The following is a 20,541-nucleotide window of genomic DNA, read 5'->3' as shown; positions in this document are numbered from 1 at the left end:
AGGTGATTCAGAGCCGAGATTGTTGCGGGCCAGGTCGGGGCCCAAACTCCCTTGTTTCGGGAGTTCAAGGCATGCAGGGCACCATAGTTCTTCGGGGTCAGGGATCCCATAGTTAGCCGAAGCTGGGTGGCAGACATGGAGAACGCCCAGCGCACAAGTTCTTTCCATGATGCAGAAAAGGTGGGATTTGCTTCGTGTATGCTGAGGGACAAAGCCCGGGACTAGTGGGGAGAGGTGACTAGTCAGGTAGGAGCAGTCGGTGTGGCTGAGATGACATGGGCAGAGTTTATTAGGCGCTTTGATCTGGAGTTTGCACACCCTATTGAGGTGCAATGACTAGTAAGGGAGTTCCAGGAGCTCCGACAGACCACCGAGACTATGGCGAAGATCACCGCCATGTTTCGGGAACGAGCGTTGTTGATCCCACAGTATGCTACAGATGAGGACATGAGGAGGACGAGGTATCATTCCATGCTGAGGGATGATATATGAGATTTTGTGAGCTTTATAGGGTGCAAAACCCTGAATGAGATGGTGGAGAAGGCCCGTAAGCAGGAGATGGAGTTGGAGTTCCGCACCAAGCATAAACCAGAGCAGGAACAGACAACAGTAGGTCAGGCTAAAAAGCCTAAGACCTCAGATTCTTCCAGTAGTGGCCAGCAGGGTCGTGGCCAGTTTCCCAAGTGTGGGACATCTCATGGTGGAGCTTGTCGGGGGACGGACCCGGTATGTTATACGTGTGGTCAGATGGGCCACGTGAGTAGGAATTGCCTGAAGAAGGGCCTGATTTGTTTCCACTGCAACCAGACTACCCATAAAAAGGCTGATTGTCCGAGGTTGCACGGAGGAGGAGGATCGGTGGCGGCGCCTGCGCCCGCCACAATGAGGATCTCCGATGGCCTCCCTGCCAAGGCGGATGCTCCAGCGGTGAAGAGCCGTGCATTTCAATTGACCACCGAGGAGGCTCGGCAGCGCCAGACGTTGGTGCTCGTACGTATTTTATCTTCCTGCTCTATATTGATTTGCATTGTTTATGTATATATTTATGATTATGTATAGAGACCTTTTTGGTCAATGGTATGTCGGCTCACGTTCTATTCGATTCGGGTGCTAACCGATCTTTTGTATCTCTTGCACTTAGCAAGAATTTCCGAGATGCGTCAGGACTTTGGATTCCCCGCTTGAGGTTAAGATTGCGGATGACCACACCATGAGTTCTGCAAGAGTGTATTAGGACTGTGTCCTGCAGGTTTTTGGGGAAAGGTTTCGTGTTGATCTAGTTCTGATACCGTTTGCGATGGTTAAAGGTGATCAACGGGATGGACTGGTTGGGGGCCAATGGGGCCATGATAGATTGCGAACGCAAGCTGGCGAGGGTTCGAACCCCAAGTGAGGGAGGACTGGTTATTCATGGAGAGAGGGCCTCGCAGGGGCCAACCCTCTGTTCAGCTACGAGGGCTAGGAGACTTCTTCAGTAGGGTTGTTCGGGATTTTTTGCATATATCTCAAATATGAGGGTTAAGACCTTGATGGATTTGGGAAGTGTACCGGTTGTATAGGAGTTTTCGGGATGTATTTCTCGAGGAGTTACCCGGAGTGCCTCTAGAGAGGCAAGTGAAGTTTCGCATTGATTTGGTGTCAGGTTCCGCTCCGATAGCTAAGGCACTGTATCGGCTAGCTCCGCCCGAGATACAGGAGTTGTCTACGCAGCTTCAGGAGTTGCTAGACCGAGGGCTTATTCATCCGAGTAGTTCCCCGTGGGGAGCACCGATCGTGTTTGTGAAAAAGAAGGATGGGTCACACATGATGTGTATTGATTATCGGGAGCTGAACAAGCTAACAGTGAAGAACCCTTATCTGCTCCCGAGGATCGATGATTTGTTTGATCAGCTGCAGGGTGTATCTTGATTTTCCAAGATTGATCTTCGGCCGGGGTACCATCAGATGAGGATATACCGAAGACGGATTTCAGGACTCAGTACGGGCACTACGAGTTTGTCGTGATGCCATTCGGGCTCACCAATGCCCCAGTAGCGTTCATGGATCTCATGAACAGTGTGTGTAGTCCGATGTTGGATCGGTCGGTGATCGTGTTCATCGATGATATTTTGGTCTATTATAAGACCAAGGAGCAGCACGAGCAACATCTGATGGAGGTATCAGAGACAATGAGGACGGAAAATCTTTACGCCAAGTTCTCAAAGTGTGATTTCTGGTTGAGAGAGGTGCAGTTTTTGGGACACATCATCAACCAATAGGGTATTTTGGTTGATCCGGCCAAGATTGAGATGGTGATGCGGCGGGAAGTACCGAAGAATGCATCTGAGATTCGTAGCTTCTTGGGTTTAGCGGGGTATTATCAGAGATTCATACAAGATTTTGAAGGGTTTCGAGCATTCTAACACTCCTAAGTGTACATGCAACCCTAGAAAACCTTGGATCTATGTTTGTCTAAAATACATGCAAAATACTTTTTTTTCCAAGGTTCATAACCTATCTAGCATGGCATGGGGAACATTAAACATAATGGCTAGAAGAGTTACATACCTTTCAATTAGTGAGTTGATTCCTTGGAGTTTGAGAGCCTGGCACCAATATTGTGAATGCCTCAAATGGAAGTCACAAATCACCACAAACATGGAAAAAACCTTAAGAGAGTGTATGCTTGCTTATAGAAATCGGCCACCACTTTTACACACACAACTAGTGCCATTTCAAGAATCACAAGCTCCTTTATATAGTGTGGAGGATTAGGGTTACATCAATGTAAACCCTAATACCCATGACTCTTCCTTTCCAAGGATCCATGGGTTAAAAGCTCCATGGACTATCCATGGACTCCCATGCATGCCAAGCCCATTTCAAATGAGTATTAGCCCACACTTATATAAATACAAGAGCCCATATTTAATTAGTCATCTTTTTGATCACCAAATTAATTCTAAATTAATTTATGATCACTACTAATTAAATAATATGATTTCATATTAATATATTATAACTTATAATATATTAACAAATCATAAACATACAATTCTCAAAGGTTTAACCATAAATAGTTTGGGTGAAGTGCAACCCAAGTGGACCATGCCGGGTCGGGTCAAGTATACACCAAATAAAGTTATGGAGTTAGACACCTTATCCAACAATCTCCCACTTGGATATGTCTAATAACTATATTTGCCTATATTACTTCAGGAACCAATCGGCAATCGTAGCTCTCAAAATTTTGTTGAACTATGAAGCGCCATTTTAGATAAGTGATCATATAATCCTCTGTTCTAGATATCAGCCGGACAAATACATGGAACAATGTCTTACTTATTGTCCAGCAGTTTGTTTCTCGATTTCCCGATTTTTTTGACAAAGAACTTAATCGAACACATCAATTTAGTTCTGACCGGGCCCGGTACATGGGTCAACACAAAATCATCGAGGGGCCCAGATATCGCTTCTAATCCAAGAAGGAACAGATAAACTACGACTCATATGCTTGTTCTTCTACTTGTTGAATTATACACAAAGGCACGTTTTATAACATCGACTTACCAATGCGTTTACGTACAATCAATGTATAACCAACTCATAGGCAACAAGTCATATCTCTAGGTTTGAAGACTTATATGATATTACCGTCTCACGATCACTCGAGATAAATTCCATGAAGTGATGCCAGTGAGCGTGGGTTTATTCCAATACTCAGAACTTATGAGCACTCATGAATGTTGTAGCAACCATTGCTATGGCTAAACACCTTTAGTCATCTACAAGCCCAATTCATGACAGTCTTAATTCATACTTACTTCTGACGTATGACCGACTGTGGAAGTTTGAATAAAGTAATTTATTCTGGAAGTCAAAACATGCAAAGCTGAAACAATAGTAAATAATTGACAAAAGACAGTAACACCTTACTCATAAATAAATACACCTTTTATTCATCATCAAATGTCGATTACATTTTACAAGTTTCAGAAATAGCTATCTAATCTGTCAAACTTATATCATCCTTCAGCCCTATGCGCCTCGCATGCTGTAAGTGGCTAACCCTCGTCAGTCCCTTCGTAAGGGGATCTGCAATATTATCTTCTGATGATACCCTCTTTGCCACGAGGAGTCCTTCTTCTATCTTGTGTCTTATGAAGTGATATTTTCTGTCAATGTGTCTGGATCTGCCATGATCTCTCGGTTCCTTGGCTAAGGCAACCGCACTATTGCTGTCACAGAAAATCTCCATGGGCTCCTTAATAGCTGGTACAACTCCAAGGTCTCTGATGAAGTTCTTCAGCCATATCACCTCCTTTGCCGCTTCACTCGCTGCTATGTACTCAGATTTACAATTCAAATCAGCTACCGTCTCCTGCTTGGAACTTTTCCAAGTGATTGCTCCTTCATTTAGGGTAAAGATCCAGCCCGACTGAGAGAGGAAGTTATCCCTATCAGTATGGAAACTAGCATCACTATACCCTACTACTCTCAAGTCATCACTCCCACCAAGGGTAAGAATCTAATCCTTAGTCCTTCGTAGGTACTTGAGTATATTCTTTACCGCAGTCCAGTGAGCCTTGCCAGGGTTCTCCTGATATCTGCTGACCATGCTCAAAGCAAGGGCCACATCAGGATGGGTATAATTCATAGCATACATGATCGAGCCAACAGCGGAAGAAAATGACAATCGACTCATCTCAGCTATCTCAGCCTCTGTACTCGGGCTCTGAGCCTTCCTCCGTTTGGCATTGCTTTGAATCGGTAATTCTCCTTTCTTGGAATTCTGCATGTTGAACCTTTTCAACACCTTATCCAAGTAGGTACTCTGACTAAGCCCAATTAGCCTTTTACTCATGTCTCTTAATATCCTTATCCCTAGGATATAGGCAGCCTCTCCAAGGTCTTTCATAGCAAAACACTTCCCAAGCCAGGACTTCACCTCCTGCAAATTTGGCATGTCGTTTCCTATGAGCAGCATGTCATCCACATACAGCACCAAGAAGCTAACTATACTCCCACTAGCTCTGACATAAACACAAGACTCATCTTCGCTTCTTGAAAAACCAAACTCTTTGACTTTTTCATCAAAACAAAGATTCCATCTGCGATGTGCTTGTTTCAATCCATAGATAGATTTCTCAAGCCTACACACTCTATTCGGGTGCTCTGTACTGAAAAAACCCTTTGGCTGAATCATGTAAACATCCTCAGCCAACTTCCCATTAAGGAAAGCGGTTTTGACATCCATTTGCCATATTTCATAGTCATGAAATGCAGCAATGGCTAGCATAACCCTAATAGACTTAATCTTTGCTATTGGTGAAAATGTCTCATCATAATCAACTCCCGGAGTTTGAGAAATGCCCTTTGCAACCAGTCGCGCCTTATAAGTGTGTACATTACCATCCATGTCGGTCTTCTTTTTGAAGATCCATTTGCACCCAACTGTCTTACAACCTGGTACATTGTCAACCAGGTTCCAAACTTGATTGTCATACATGGACTGCATCTCGCTGTCCATAGCCTCTTTCCATTTAGCAGCCTCAGGGCCTGCCATGGCTTCTGTGTAGCTGTTAGGTTCGTCCAGATTTACCAGTGTACTATCACTGATAAGTGTATCACCTTCCGCAATAATACGGAAACCATAGTAATGCTCATGTGCATTCCTAACTCTCGTGGAAAGCCTCAGAGGTACAGACTCGTCAGTCGGATCAACACTAGTTTCCTCCTTGGGTTGATTGCTAGGATTTGGGGTTCCTTCACCACTTGACTCTTGAAGCTCTTCAAGGTCAATTTGCCTCCCACTGTTTCCTTGGCTCATGAACTCTCTTTCACGAAAGACCCATCTCCTTGCTATAAAGACCACATTCTCACTGGGTCTATAGAAGAGGTAACCAAAGGATTTCTGTGGGTAGCCGATGAAAATACACCTCTCACTTCGAGGTTCAATCTTATCGTGATTCTCGCGTCTCACAAAAGCCTCGCAACCCCAAATCTTGATGTGGTCCAAGTTGGGAACGTTCCCAGTCCACATCTCATGAGGTGTTTTGGCAACCTTCTTTGTAGGGACTAGATTAAGGATATGGGCGGAAGTCTCTAAGGCATACCCCCAGAAAGAGATTGGTAGCGAAGCTCGACTCATCATGGAGCGAACCATGTCCAACAAGGTCCGATTACGCCTCTCAGCCACACCATTCAGCTGTGGTGTCCTGGGAGGTGTCAATTGTTAGACAATCCCTCACTCCTTAAGATAGTCGAGGAACTCAATGCTAAGATACTCACCACCTAGATCAGATCGAAGCATCTTAACGTTCCTGCCTAGTTGATTTTCTACTTCCTGTTTAAACTCTTTAAACTTTTCAAAAGTTTCTGACTTATGCTTGATTAAGTAGACATAACCATATCTACTGTAATCATCAGTAAAAGTCATATAATAGCGATTAGCATCCCTTGTGGCCGTTTTGAAAGGTCCACATACATCAGTATTTATAACGTCCAACAAACCCTCACCCCTTTCACAAGAACCAGTGAAGGGTGATTTTGTCATTTTCCCAAGCAAACAAGATTCACAACTATCATCTGACTTTAGGTCAAATGACTCCAAGACTCCATCCTTTTGGAGTTGGCCTATGCGTTTCTTGTTTACATGTCCAAGACGACAATGCCACAATGATGCTTTATCCAAGCTAGTAGAAGAATCAATACACAACACATTATTTCCAAGGTTATCTATAACCGACACAGTTTCATACACACCATCACAAGGTAATGCTTTAAAATAAAGAACATTATTAAAGAAAGCATTAATACTACCAATTTCATTATCAAAAGAAAAGGTAAACCCTTGTTTGTACAAACTATGAAAAGAAATAATATTCCTCGCCATTTCAGATGAGTAAACACATTTATTTAAATCTAACTTTAACCCACTATCTAGCAACAGAGTATAAACTCCAATCTTGGTAACAGATGAAACCTTCTTGTTCCCCATGATTAAGTTTATCTTTCCGTGCTCTACATCCTCACTTCTTCTTAGGCCCTGCAAATCACAACATATGTGAATACCACAACCTGTATCAAGAACCCAAGAATTAGAATATGGTGAGTTATTAGATAATATAGTGTAAATAGCTGCATGGGATGCTTTCACTTTCCCATCCTTTACATCCTGCAAGTACTTTACATCCCATCCTTTACATCCTGTAAGTAGCAGAACCACCTTTGGTTCCACTTGATTAGGAGCCATCAAGAGACTATCCCTTGGTACCCTTCGGACGGGTCTTCCTCTTCTTCCCTTTGCCTGGTTCGATAGCCAAAACAGGGGTAGTTGTAGGAGTAGGAATAGTAACAACTGACCTACCTTTAAGAGCACTTTCGGCGGTCTTCACAAGTCCTTGAAGTTTGCTGAGTGTGACTTCCTCCTTGTTCATGTGGTATGTCATGCGGAATTTATCATAACATGAAGGTAAGGAGTGCAAAATGATGTCAATTGCCAACTCCTCAGGGAAGTTCACATTCAATTTCTGCAAACGGTCCACATACCTTTGCATTTTCTGCATGTGGCCCGTGATGGGTTCACCATCCTTCATTCGGGTTGTTATCATGGAGGAGATGATTTCATATCGCTCTTGACAAGCACTCTGATGGTAGCGGTCCATCAAATCCTGGTGCATCTGAAAAGGATAGTAGTCCTCATAGGACGTTTGAAGCTCGGCTGTCATAGTGGCCATCATGATGCATGCCACTTTTGTAGCATCTCTTTCATGTGCCTCATATTCAGCAAGCTCCTCAGGAGTAGCAGTTTGCTCATGCAGCTTAAGCTCCTTGTCGAGAACATATTCTTTGTTCTCATAGTGAGTGACCATCCTGATGTTCCTGATCCAATCTGTAAGTTGGATCCATCAAAGATGACTCTCCCACAAAGGTTCATGAGAGAGAAGGAGTCGGTCGGGTTTGGGCCAGAAGCAGGATTGTTGGAAGACATCTGAAAAGAATAAAAGACAAGTTTAGTTTAGATATAAAGATAGTCCTTAATAAAACACCCAAATGTAGTATTAAGGCTAGGATCCAATCACAATATATTATAACTTAGAAGAGGGATGTCGTAATCCAAGCTATAACATATTTAAAAGGTAGGTGAATGACGATTCACCAATTTCCACCATGAAAACGAAATATGTAAGTATTAGGTTTTATTTGGTTCTTAGAAACCCCTAGATTCTTTTGAGATTCATTGAACTTTTCAATGGCATGTTTCAATATCGAGTGTGCCCTTCAGGTTTTGCGACTGGGATGCCGAGGATCACAAAACAAGGTGTGAATAACCATACAAATTCACTTGGTACTCTTAATATTATCACCTAATCGATGTGCCGGTTAACCACACGCGCTCCACCGATCTATGATAAACATGAAGTCACCCTTTGTTATCCTTACTAGTCCAAGTTAGTGTGCTGGTTAACCACACACGCTCCACCAACGACTTGGTAAGGTACAAAGTGTGAATTTCATGGGTTAGCACCATTTCACATTTTCCTAAAGTAACTAAGATTGGGAATTTATAAAACATTTAGTTACTTTATAATAATCATTATACTTTTAATGAGAATTAAAGTCGTTGTCCTACCCGTTCGGCTAACGACCGTCCACCGATCAAGAAAGCGGTGGGTGAGAGTGAGCACCCATTAAGATGCCATTTTATAGGCAACGACCTTATACCCCCCTTATAGACCGGCTTCGTGAATGAGGCCTACTAACGGTAAAACGACTTGATCTTATACATATATATAAATATTAACCATTAATCTTATAATAGTATAAGGGTTGAATTTTAACTTTTACAATCCTAATGGTTGGAATTTAAAGTGTGTGTCTTTACAAATTCCAAAACTTGAGGGCAAGTTTTGAAACTCTTCAAAACTTTTTCATTTCATAACTTATGAGTTAAGGGTTCATAAAAGTGAAGACTCTTTATTTTTATGTAACTTATGTGTTTAAATGTTCATTAAAATAGGTGACCTTTGGAAATCCATAACTTGAGGACAAATTATGGATTCCATTAAAACACATAAATGATCAAGAATTAATCATTAAACAATTTAGCAAGTAATTCCTATGATCTAACAATAAGTCATAAGAATATGAAAATCCATATCAAAATTTCAAGAACATATGAACACATACAAACATGGAATTTTGATATTAGCCATTGTAAATGGATTAGAACAACCATTACACCATCTAAAATAAGTTTTATAACAACAAAACAGTTTAGGGTAATGTTTCTAGTCTATTTCCAGCAGCACAAATCGAAATTCTGCATTCTGCATGGCCAACTCGTCGAGTGCACGAACTGACTCGCCAAGTTGGTTGAAGTTTCACTTGGACTCGTCGAGTCCCCCCATGGACTCGTCGAGTCCCCTGTGCAGTCAGCTTAAAATTCGATTTTTACACTCTTTTGCATCAAGTATTCACAAACAAGCCTAGGCTCTGATACCACTGAAGGGTTTTGAGCATTCTAACACTCCTAAGTGTACATGCAACCCTAGAAAACCTTGGATCTATGTTTGTCTAAAATACACGCAAAATACTTTTTTTTCCAAGGTTCATAACGTATCTAGCACGGCATGGGGAACATTAAACATAATGGCTAGAAGAGTTACACACCTTTCAATTAGTGATTTGATTCCTTGGAGTTTGAGAGCCTAGCACCAATATTGTGAATGCCTCAAATGGAAGTCACAAATCACCATAAAATTGGAAAAAACCTTAAGAGAGTGTATGCTTGCTTATAGAAATCGACCCCCACTTTTACACACACAACTAGTGCCATTTCAAGCATCACAAGCTCCTTTATATAGTGTGGAGGATTAGGGTTACATCCATGTAAACCCTAATACCCATGACTATTCCTTTCCAAGGATCCATGGGTTAAAAGCTCCATGGACTATCCATGGACTCCCATGCATGCCAAGCCCATTTCAAATGAGTATTAGCCCACACTTATATAAATACAAGAGTCCATATTTAATTAGTCATCTTTTTGATCACCAAATTAATTCTAAATTAATTTATTATCAATACTAATTAAATAATAAGATTTCATATTAATATATTATAACTTATAATATATTAACAAATCATAAACATACAATTCTCAAAGGTTTAACCATAAATAATTCGGGTGAAGTGCAACACAAATGGACCATGCCGGGTTGGGTCAAGTATACACCAAATAAAGTTATGGACTTAGACACCTTATTCAACAAATTTCTCCAAGATCTTTGTACCTTTGACCCGTTTGACCAAGAAGAATGTGACTTTTTGATGGGGCCCGGACCAGCAGTTTGCTTTCGAGACCTTGAGACAGAGGTTATGTGAGGCCCCGATTTTAGCACTACCCGATGGGTTGGATGATTTGGTGGTGTACTGTGATGCGTCTATCACGGGGCTAGGCGTTGTACTGATGCAGAGAGGACATGTGATCGTGTGCGCCTCGAGGCAGTTGAAGACTCTTGAGGCGAACTACCCCACTCACGACCTAGAATTAGGGGCGGTTGTGTTTTCCCTCTAGATCTGGAGGCATTACTTGTATGGATTTCGATGCACCATCTTTACTGATCATAAGATTTTGAAGTATTTGATGGATCATCATAACCTGAACATGCGGCAGAGGAGGTGGTTGGATGTACTGAAAGATTATGATTTCGAGATATTGTACCATCCAGGGAAGGCCAATATGGTGGCCGATGCTTTGAGCCGCAAAGCGGCAAGTGCTCCGATCGGGAATGTTTGTTTGAGGATGACAATGATCTCTCCATTGTTGGATATGATCAAGTGAGCTCAGGTGGAGGGTGTGAAGAAAGAAATTTGGAAGATAGAGCAGATTCGAGGTCAATTTCCCTTGTTTGTTCGGGATAGTCAAGGTCTTCTGACACTGTGTGGCCGGGTGTGGGTACCGGTAACTGCAGGTGTGAGGAAGAAGATTTTGGAGGAGGCACACATATCCAAGTTCTCTATTCAGCAGGGGGCCACGAAGATGTATAGGGATCTGAGGTTGAGTTATTGGTGGCCCTGCATCAAACGGGAGATTACATGGTTCGTGGAGCGGTGCTTGACCTGTAGGAAGGTCAAGGCCGAGCATCAGAGACCCCACGACAAGGTTCAGTTGTTACCCATTCCTAGGTGGAAATGGGAAGATTTCACTATGGACTTCATCATGAAGTTACCGAGGAAGGCGAGGGGTGTGGATGCCATATGGGTTATTGTGGATAGATTGACGAAGAGTACGCACATTTTTTCCGATCTCTGAGAGCATCTCCGTTGAGAAATTAGCAGATATTTACGTGCGAGAGGTGGTGGCTAGGTATGGAGTGTCAGTGTCAGTGGTCCCTGACCAGAATGTCCGATTTACATCTAGATTCTGGAGAAAGTTCCACGAGGAACTGGGCACTCAGTTACATTTCAGCACAACTTACCACCCCCAGATAGATGGTTAGAGTGAGGACGATCCAGACACTGGAGGATATGCTTCGGGCATGTGTATCAGATTTTGGAGGGAGTTGGGATACATACCTCCCACTATTAGAGTTTTCATATAACAATAGTTATCATGCTAGTATCGACCGACCACCATTTGAGATGCTGTATGGTCGGAAGTGTAGGACCCCTGTTTGTTGGGGTGAGGTAGGGCACCAAGTCATGGGGAGCACCGAGGTGGTGCTCTAGACTATTGAGTTGATTCAGTAGGTGCGTGACAAGCTACGAGTTGCACAAGACCGTCAGAAAAGTTATGTTGACCGACGCTGATCGGATCTTGAGTTTCAGGTGGGGGATTTCGTCTTGCTGAAAGTGTCACCACGGAAGGGTGTCATTAGGTTTAGGAAGAGGGCAAATATAGGGCCCCGATATATCAGACCGTTCAGGATTACTCCCCGGGTGGGCAAGTTGGCCTATTGCTTAGATCTGCCGGACGAGCGTAGCCATATACACAACACCTTCCACGTTTCCCTTCGGAAGTGTGTCACAGACGAGGCTGCAATTGTTTCTATGGACAACATTCAGGTGGATGAGAGCCTGAACTACATTGAGAGGCCCGTTGGGATTCTAGATAGGAAGACCAAGGTCCTTCGTCACCAAGAAGTGAAGTTAGTGAAGGTGCAATGGCAGCACCAAAGAGGCTCCGAATGGACATGGGAGCTGGAAGAGGAGATGCGAGACCACTGCCAGGATTTGTTTTCATCAGCGGACTTCAAGGATGAAGTCTCGTTCAAGTGGGAGAGATTTGTAACGCTTGTTCCAGGTATCATTTATTTATCAAGTTTTTAGATTTTTGCACTAGGACTCGACAAGTTGGGAGCCCCAACTCGATGAGTAGAGAACAATTTGGACGCGGGACTTAGGGTTTACTCGACGAGTTGGAAGGCCCCAACTCTACGAGTAGACACTGCAAAGGAAAACCCTAATTTCCAGGGGTTTGTACCCTATTTAAGGAACTTATGGATCATTTGTGGCCTCCCTCGTCGTCCTAACTGTCCAGAGAGAAACCCTAGTCGTGGTTTAGTGCCTTCTTGAGTGTGTGTGAGCTTTGGAGAGTGAATATTGTGCTTTTTGGAAGGAAACTTAAAGATTGAATAGATTGAAGAAAGGAGAGGGCTTTAGATCTGGCATCTACCTGGTGTTAGCGATCATTTGGAGGTAAAAAGTTGCTACCTTGATCTCTATTTGCTTAGATCTCATCCTATGGAAGTATATGGTCACATTTGGTGCAAATGGTGTCATACTCGGATTTGGACTTGTCATGAGGATATGGTTCAGATATGGACATCTTTAGGCCTCCATGGACATAAAATTGCTCACTTTATCTAGTCTAGGCCCTTTTCCATGCCCTAAACCTTGTACCAACCTTAGTTTCGATTGGAACGACTGATTATGTTAAGACAAGGGAAAACTCGACGAATTGCCCTCGCAACTCGGCAAGTTGGATCGGGTTTTCCCGTTTTTGGCTTGCAGAGTAAACTCAGCGAGTTGATAAGATAACTAGACGAGTTGGATCGGGTTTTCCCTCTTTTTCGGTCTGACGAGTAAATCGGCGAGTTGATAAGATAACTCGATGAGTTGGTTAGGATTTTCCCCGGTTTTCTGAACACTGAAGGAACTCGGCGAGTTGCAAGAGGCACTCAACGAGTTTTGTCAACATAGACTGTTGACCTTGAACTTTGACTTTGACTTTGACCATGGTTGACCAAGTTGGACTTTTAATGGTTTGAAGGGTTGAGTTGTATACTAAGGAGTTGTTTATGATTAGAGAGTTGGTGGAGCTAATACTCGGGGCTTGGACCTATGGGACACTCTAATATTTGAAATAAAATGTTGAAGTTATCAACTTGAAAACAAATGCCTTGATATTTTGTGGATTATTGGAAATGTTTTGATTATTTATAAATGGAAAATTTTCTTTGAAAAAAATTGGGTTGTTACATGATCGAGCTAATGCAAGAAAATCTATAAAAAAGATAATTATTATATATAAGGTTAAGTATATATGAATAATTATGGTATCTAAGAAAGATTAAACAAGGAAAATATAAAAACGATAATCATACATTAAGTAAACACGTGTTAGTGTGTTGTTATTATTCATCCAATAGCCTGATTAAATTCGGTTGACATCGAACCTGTTGAATCATAAAAGTGACCCTCTTGAACTCAGCTACCGCAACCATCTCAGCTACCGCAACCATCTCAGCTACCGCAACCATCTTTCTACCGCAACCGCTTCAGCACCCGAAGTCAATCTTGTTCATCAGCAACCGCATCAGCAACCGGAGTCAGCTACCACAGTCAACTTAGCTAGATTACGTTATTTGTCTTTTATGTAATACACTCTATTATCCAGTATGCCTTGCACGGCTGCTTATAGAGTTGTATAGTGTAGTTCCTAAGTCTCTATAAATAGACTTACTCTCTTTGTATTCAAAAAGATAAGGAAGAACCGATAACTTATGAATTCTATCTGAATACACATTCTGAAGTTATCTCTCTATCTTTCTTCACTCATCTCTTCTTACTTAAATCTTATCATAATTCTGCTGATCATAATCCCTCTTCGGAGCAAGTCCTTAATACTTACTCACTAAGCTTGATCTTCCTTATTAACTTGGAGTGAATGCATTCCTTGTTATGAATCAGCTTAAGTGTCTTCTTGATATAACAATTGCTGTCATTTCCATTCCTTTACATTTCCGCAACTAACTCTCTAACTATCTAACTATATTATTGTGGAGCTTTTAGATCCTTTGAGATTAACTATTCCGCATTATACTTGTTCTAACTTTTGTTCAAGTGTCTCCAAGTTTTTCTCTCAACAATTGGTATCAGAGCCAAAGTGGTTGCTTTTTGAAAACGGATGTCTGATTTTTTTTTCAAAAAGCTTTCTATACCACTAAAGCTCATTTCTTCAAAACAAAAAAAAAACAATTTCAAATGGCACAATCATTATCTCTGAATGTTTCCAACAGTGTCGGTAGTTCTAACCGAGCCCCAATACTAGTCGCAAATGAATATCATCACTGGTCACAAAGAATGGAAAGGTACTTGAGAAGACTGGGTAGAGATGTATGGCGATCCGTAGAAGAAGGACCACATGTTCCAGTCCTTACACCAGTCCAAACTGACGGCGCTGCAACCAGGCTAGGAGGAGGTCAACCAGCCATGAGTCGTCCCACCAAGGATGATCTCGATAAAATGGAAAATGATGTTGTTGCTTTTTATGAAATCTCCTGCGGAGTTGCTCGTGACAACTTCGATATTATCATAAATTGCAAATCAGCGAAAGAGATCTGGGATGTTCTAAAAAACCTGTACGAATGCTCAGAACAAGCACAAGATAAGAAGCTTACTACCGCACTCAACGAGTTCAACAACTTAAAAGCTCATACTGGAGAAAGTTTGGAATATTCCTTCAAAAGGTTCAACCTGATAGTCACCAAGTTATCCAATGCGGGCACCATCCGCAGTAACCATGAATCAATCTTCAGTTTGTAAATGGTTTGGGCAGACATTGGACTACGGCCAAGATGATAGTCAAAGGTGATAGAAAGATTCACTCCTTGTCACTTTACAAGCTCTATGGAGAGCTGCAAGCTCAAGAATCCACCGTACTCAAAGACTGTGCTGACTTCGGAGGACCACTTGCTCTCATAGCACAAGCTCCACCGCAGTCACCTTACCCTTCCTCGTATGACACTCTACCGCAGTCATACGAAGCGGATTCTGAATATGATGATGAAGAAGATTTTCAGAAGGCTATTGCTCTGGTTAGCCAACAGTTCAACCGTCTACCACCTCCTTCCTTCCGCAAGAATCAGCAGTTCAACAAACCTCCATTCAACCGTAACTTCGGTTCTCAGAATAACTACTCTCGATTTCCCAAAAGTTCTCATCCACCACCACAATCTCAGAATATTCAACCAAAGGAGGTACCGCAGTCTCCTCAAATCACTGACTCTGGTACTCCTTCAGAAGACAAGACTGATGTTGTAATTTGTCACAAATGCAACAAAGAGAATCACTTTGCATGAGATTGTAAGGCCAATGTAGTAAAAGACAGAGCATTCTACCTTAGAATGGCTCAAGAGTTGGAAGACAAAGAAAAAGCTGAAAAGGCAAGGGCATACGTGGCCCATGTCAAAAGAGACCATCAAGTCTGGTCATCCGGAGACGAAGATGAGGCCATCAGCAGTGTCAAAGGAAAAGGGAAAATCTGCATGCTGGCCACTGAGGATGATGATGGGTCTACAATGTTGAACAAGAACTACTGCTACATGGCAAAGGATGGAACACTAAGCATCATCGAACAGGTAAAACTCATGATCCAAACTCTAAACTATAGCATGCATGACTGTCAGCCTTACATAGATGATCTTAATGACAGTTGTGTTGCCGTCCTTACAGACTATAATAAAGCCTTAGATGAGAAGAACATTGCGTCCCAAGAGATGTTCCACGTGAGAGGACGACTGGATAACAAAAGACTTAAGATGGCTATGTTAGAGAAGGACCTAGAGTTAGAAAAGTATGCAAAAATGTTAAGTGAAACCCAATTAGAGATAGCTTTGAACCAGAGAGATTTAGCTCAGAGAGAAATTGTACGCTTAAATCTCTTAATTGAAAAATTGTTTAATGAAAGTGAAGCTATTGAAAATTTGGTAAACAATGGAACCATGGACAATACATACAATTGGGGTTGGTCAAATGGATATCCTACCTCAATGGATTCCTCACCCCGGTTCAACAAAGACAGATTGTATGTCCCTCCAGACCGAGAATTTCATTTCCCTGTCAATGACAAGACTTTTCCCGAAGATATTAAAACTCACTTCGGTAGACTGCACAACTTAAGCAATAATTGTATCATTGAGGAAATTGTGCCGGAGGTTTCGGGTCACACATGTGATCAAATTCCTATCTGTGGCACCATCTATCCAAATTCTCAAACTTCATCCGTAGTTGATGAAGAGATTGTTGTTGAGGGCCCCGAAGTCTCAAAAGACTTTCCATCTCTGTCCTCAGACCGCAGTGTCTCTCACTATAGTCAAATGTCCCACAAATGTCCCACCGAAGTCCCATCTAAGACTTACTCAACGGTAGTCAAGCCATCCCTACCGCAGTCATCAGTTCAAGGAACTGTAACTCTTCAGCCAATATTTCATGAACTACCTATAGAAAATTTTGAAGTAGATATGATGACTCAATGTTCCCAAATTCCTGAATCCTCAAGTTCCGATGACTCAACTCCTCGTTTTCAAAATCATTCTAAGAATTCCAGGAAACCGCAGTTGAACAACAATGACTACGGTTCACCAAAATCTTTGGCAAAAAAGGCTTTTAAAGAAGAAGTCAGATCTCGCGGTACTAATAGACAAATTTTTTCAAAAAACAAGAAGCAAGTCAGATTTCCTAAATCCAGAAGTCCTAAAAAATTTGTTTTCTCTCACTACATTTCAAAAAACTCTTCTTTCAAGAAAACAAACAAAAAGGAAAGTTCAGTTTCAAAAGTCATTCCTACTCCTTCTGACACAACCCAAAAGGGTGTTCAATCTTTTCGAAACTATGTTTTTCAGGTCTATTCTTCAAATGATCCTAAATGGAAAGGTATTTTACCCACTCCAAAACTTTTAAAGTCACGTCAAAATTTCAAATGGACGGGTATCTTACCAAATCCATCAAAAAGAATTCAAAAATCTACACGTGCTAAAACCTTTCATAAACAGACTTTTTCAAAACCCAAAAACACTCGTGTCAGGAATAACTCATCTTGGACCGGTAACAGATCCAAAACATCCTTAAAACCGCTGACCAATCACAGTGTTAGATCAAAAGACAAAATCTCCTTTTGTAAATGTCAGTGTAGTTGTCAAAAGGTTTTATCTCATGTCAAATCGAGTCAGAGTCAGAAACCTCGTATTTTTTCAAAAAATCACAACACTCCAAATCTACTCAAACACCCAGGACTAGGCTCAAAAGTTGACAAGAGACCTGTCCCTGCAACCTCGTACCATGCATCACTGAGAAACAGATCAATTGTCCCAGGCTCCAAACTTGTTTGGATGCCTAAACTAACCGTGTAAATCTCAGGCTTTGTGCAAGGAGGAACAAGAAGAAGAGTGGTTAATTGACAGTGCCTGCTCCTTGCACATGACCGGAAGGTTAGAGTACCTTTGGGATTTCAGGCCTATATGCATTGGTGGAAATGTCACGTTTGGTAACAATGCAAACGGTGTCATCCGAGGTTACGGTGTTCTCACTACAGGGAACTTTTCCATTCAGAAGGTTGCTTATGTAGAAAGCCTTAAACACAATCTCGGCAGTGTTGGCCAACTATGTAAAGCAGGACATCGTGTTGAATTTGATGATCAATTTTGCTACGTAATGACGAGTGATAGAAACAATTGCCTGATCAAATCTCGATCCGAAGGTACCATGTACCCTTTGGATGTTTCTCTAATCATTGGTAAACCGCAATTGTGTTTCTTGTCCAAAGCTGTATCCGAAGTCAGCTGGCTATGGCACCGTAAGCTAGCTCATCTCAACTTCCGGTACATCAACAACTTAGTCACTAGAGAACAAGTTCGCGGTCTCCCTATTCTCAAATTTAGCAACGATACTCTTTGTCCGGCTTGTGAATGTGGTAAGCAGTCTAAAGCAAGTCACCCTCTGATAATGGACTCTTCTATTTCTGAACCACTGGAGGTATTGCACATTGATCTCTGCGGTCCATCAACCGTAGCCAGCCTCCACCACAAGAAGTATATACTGGTTATTGTTGATGACTATACACGCTTCACATGGGTCTTCTTTCTCAGACTCAAATCAGAGACACCGCAGATCTTCATCAACTTCATCAAAGCAATCGAACTTCAGATCAAGCTTCCAGTTAGATGCATCCGCAGTGATAATGGAACCGAGTTCACTAGTCATCTTCTTAACAGTTTCTTGGTGTCCAAAGGCATTTCTCACAACTTCTCAGCACCCTACACACCGCAACAAAATGGTGTAGTAGAAAGAAGGAACCGCACACTGGTAGAAGCAGCCAGATCCATGCTTAACTTCGTCCAACTTCCTCTCTACTTCTGGGCTGAAGCAGTAGCAACCGCATGCTTTGTCCAAAACCGAAGTATCGTGTGCAAACGCCTCAACAAAACACCATATGAGGGTCTTAACAACCGCAAGCCCAATGTTCGTTTCTTTCATATTTTTGGGTGTAGATGCTTCGTGATCAACAACAGAGATCAGCTCAACAAGTTTGCACCGAAGTCTGACGAAGGCATATTCCTTGGTTACTCCACTAACAAGGTTGCTTATCGAGTGCTCATCAGGCGTACAAGGCTGATCATTGAAAGCATCGATGTGAAATTTGATGATTCTCACATCTGCGACGCCCCTCCATCTACTGAAATCACCGCAATCATGGAAAGTGACATTCATGCCTCTTCAGGTCCCTTGAATCTAGTTGAAGTCAACTATGAGGATCTTTTCGATCCTATTGAAACGGCGAAACTATCCGAAGTTCTTGTGTCACCCGCAGCTCAACAACAACATGCTGATGTTTCTGGACCATCTCTATCTGAAGTAGTCTCTCTCAATACTTCCACCTCTCCGGTTGAGGGGGAAAGATCTACTCCAGATCTAGCCGCAACCGTCGAGGTTCCAGTACTTGATGTTGTTCAAATTCCTGTCTGCAGAGAAGCATTACCATCAAACGTATCTTCGGATTCGGATGATGAACTCATAGAAAATATCGACACTAGAACTAATCCAAGGATTGTCACTCTCCCATCCGCAGTCCAGGGGGAACCTTCTCAGGTTCCAGAGGAACTCCTATCTGCAACCCAGGGGGAACCTCTCCCAACTACTCAGCAGGATGTTCTCAAGTCCAGGGGGAACTGTCATCTCCAACCGCAGACTCCTCTGACATTCAAGATATTCCCTCTACCGCAGCTGCTGATCATCTGCTACCACGTCTTCATGTATGGACGAAAGACCACCCACCAGGTCAAATCATTGGGAACCCATCCGCAGGCATCCATACTAGATCTTCCAAGGACCTATCTGATCACTGCCACTATGCATCATTTATGTCCTTGGTAGAACCCAGAACGATCAAAGAAGCATTGCTTGAACCTGACTGGATAGCCGCAATGCAAGAAGAGCTTGAAGAATTTCAAAGAAATAAAGTTTGGCAGCTCATTCCGAAGCCACGTGGTCACTCCATTGTTGGCACTAGATGGGTGTTCAAAAATAAGTTGGATGAATCTGGTGCGGTAGTCAGAAACAAGGCAAGGCTAGTTGCAAAGGGTTATAGTCAACTTGAAGGCATTGACTACGATGAAACGTATGCTCTGGTAGCACGCATGGAAGTTATCCGGATCTTTTTAGCATACGCAACCCACAAAAACGTCAAGGTACACCAAATGGACGTTAAGAGTGCCTTTCTCAATGGGGAACTAAAAGAAGAGATTTATCTTCAGCAACCTCCAGGCTTTGAAAATTTTGAATTCCCAGACCACTGCTACAAGCTTGAAAAGGCAGTCTACGGTCTGAAGCAAGCCCCAAGAGGATGGTATGAGACTCTTTCTGAATTCCTTGTCTCATCCGGGTACAAGAGAGGAGTGATTGATCCCACACTATTCAGAAAAGCAAATGGCGACCACCTCATGATGGTACAGATATATGTGGATGATATCATCTTCGGTTCGACTGATCAAGGCATGGTGGATGAATTTGCTAAGCTCATGACCAACAAGTTCAAAATGAGCATGAATAGAGAGATTAATTTCTTTCTAGGTCTTCAAGTGAAACAAGTACCGCAAGGCATATTCATTCATCAAGAAAAATACACCATTGAACTATTGAAGAAATATTCTATGGACAACTGTTCATCTGCTAAGGTCCCCATGGCCTTCGGTTATAAGATCTCTGCTGATCCCTCAGGCGAATCTGTGGATCACAAGACTTATATAGGCATCATCGGCTCTTTGATGTACCTCACTG

This window comes from Lactuca virosa, chromosome 5 (assembly GCF_052849685.1).
Source record: "Lactuca virosa cultivar CGN04683 chromosome 5, Lactuca_virosa_CGN04683_v6, whole genome shotgun sequence".
In the NCBI taxonomy this organism is placed as follows: domain Eukaryota; kingdom Viridiplantae; phylum Streptophyta; class Magnoliopsida; order Asterales; family Asteraceae; genus Lactuca; species Lactuca virosa.
The sequence above is the reverse complement of the archived record's forward strand: the minus strand, read 5'-3'. Positions refer to the sequence as shown.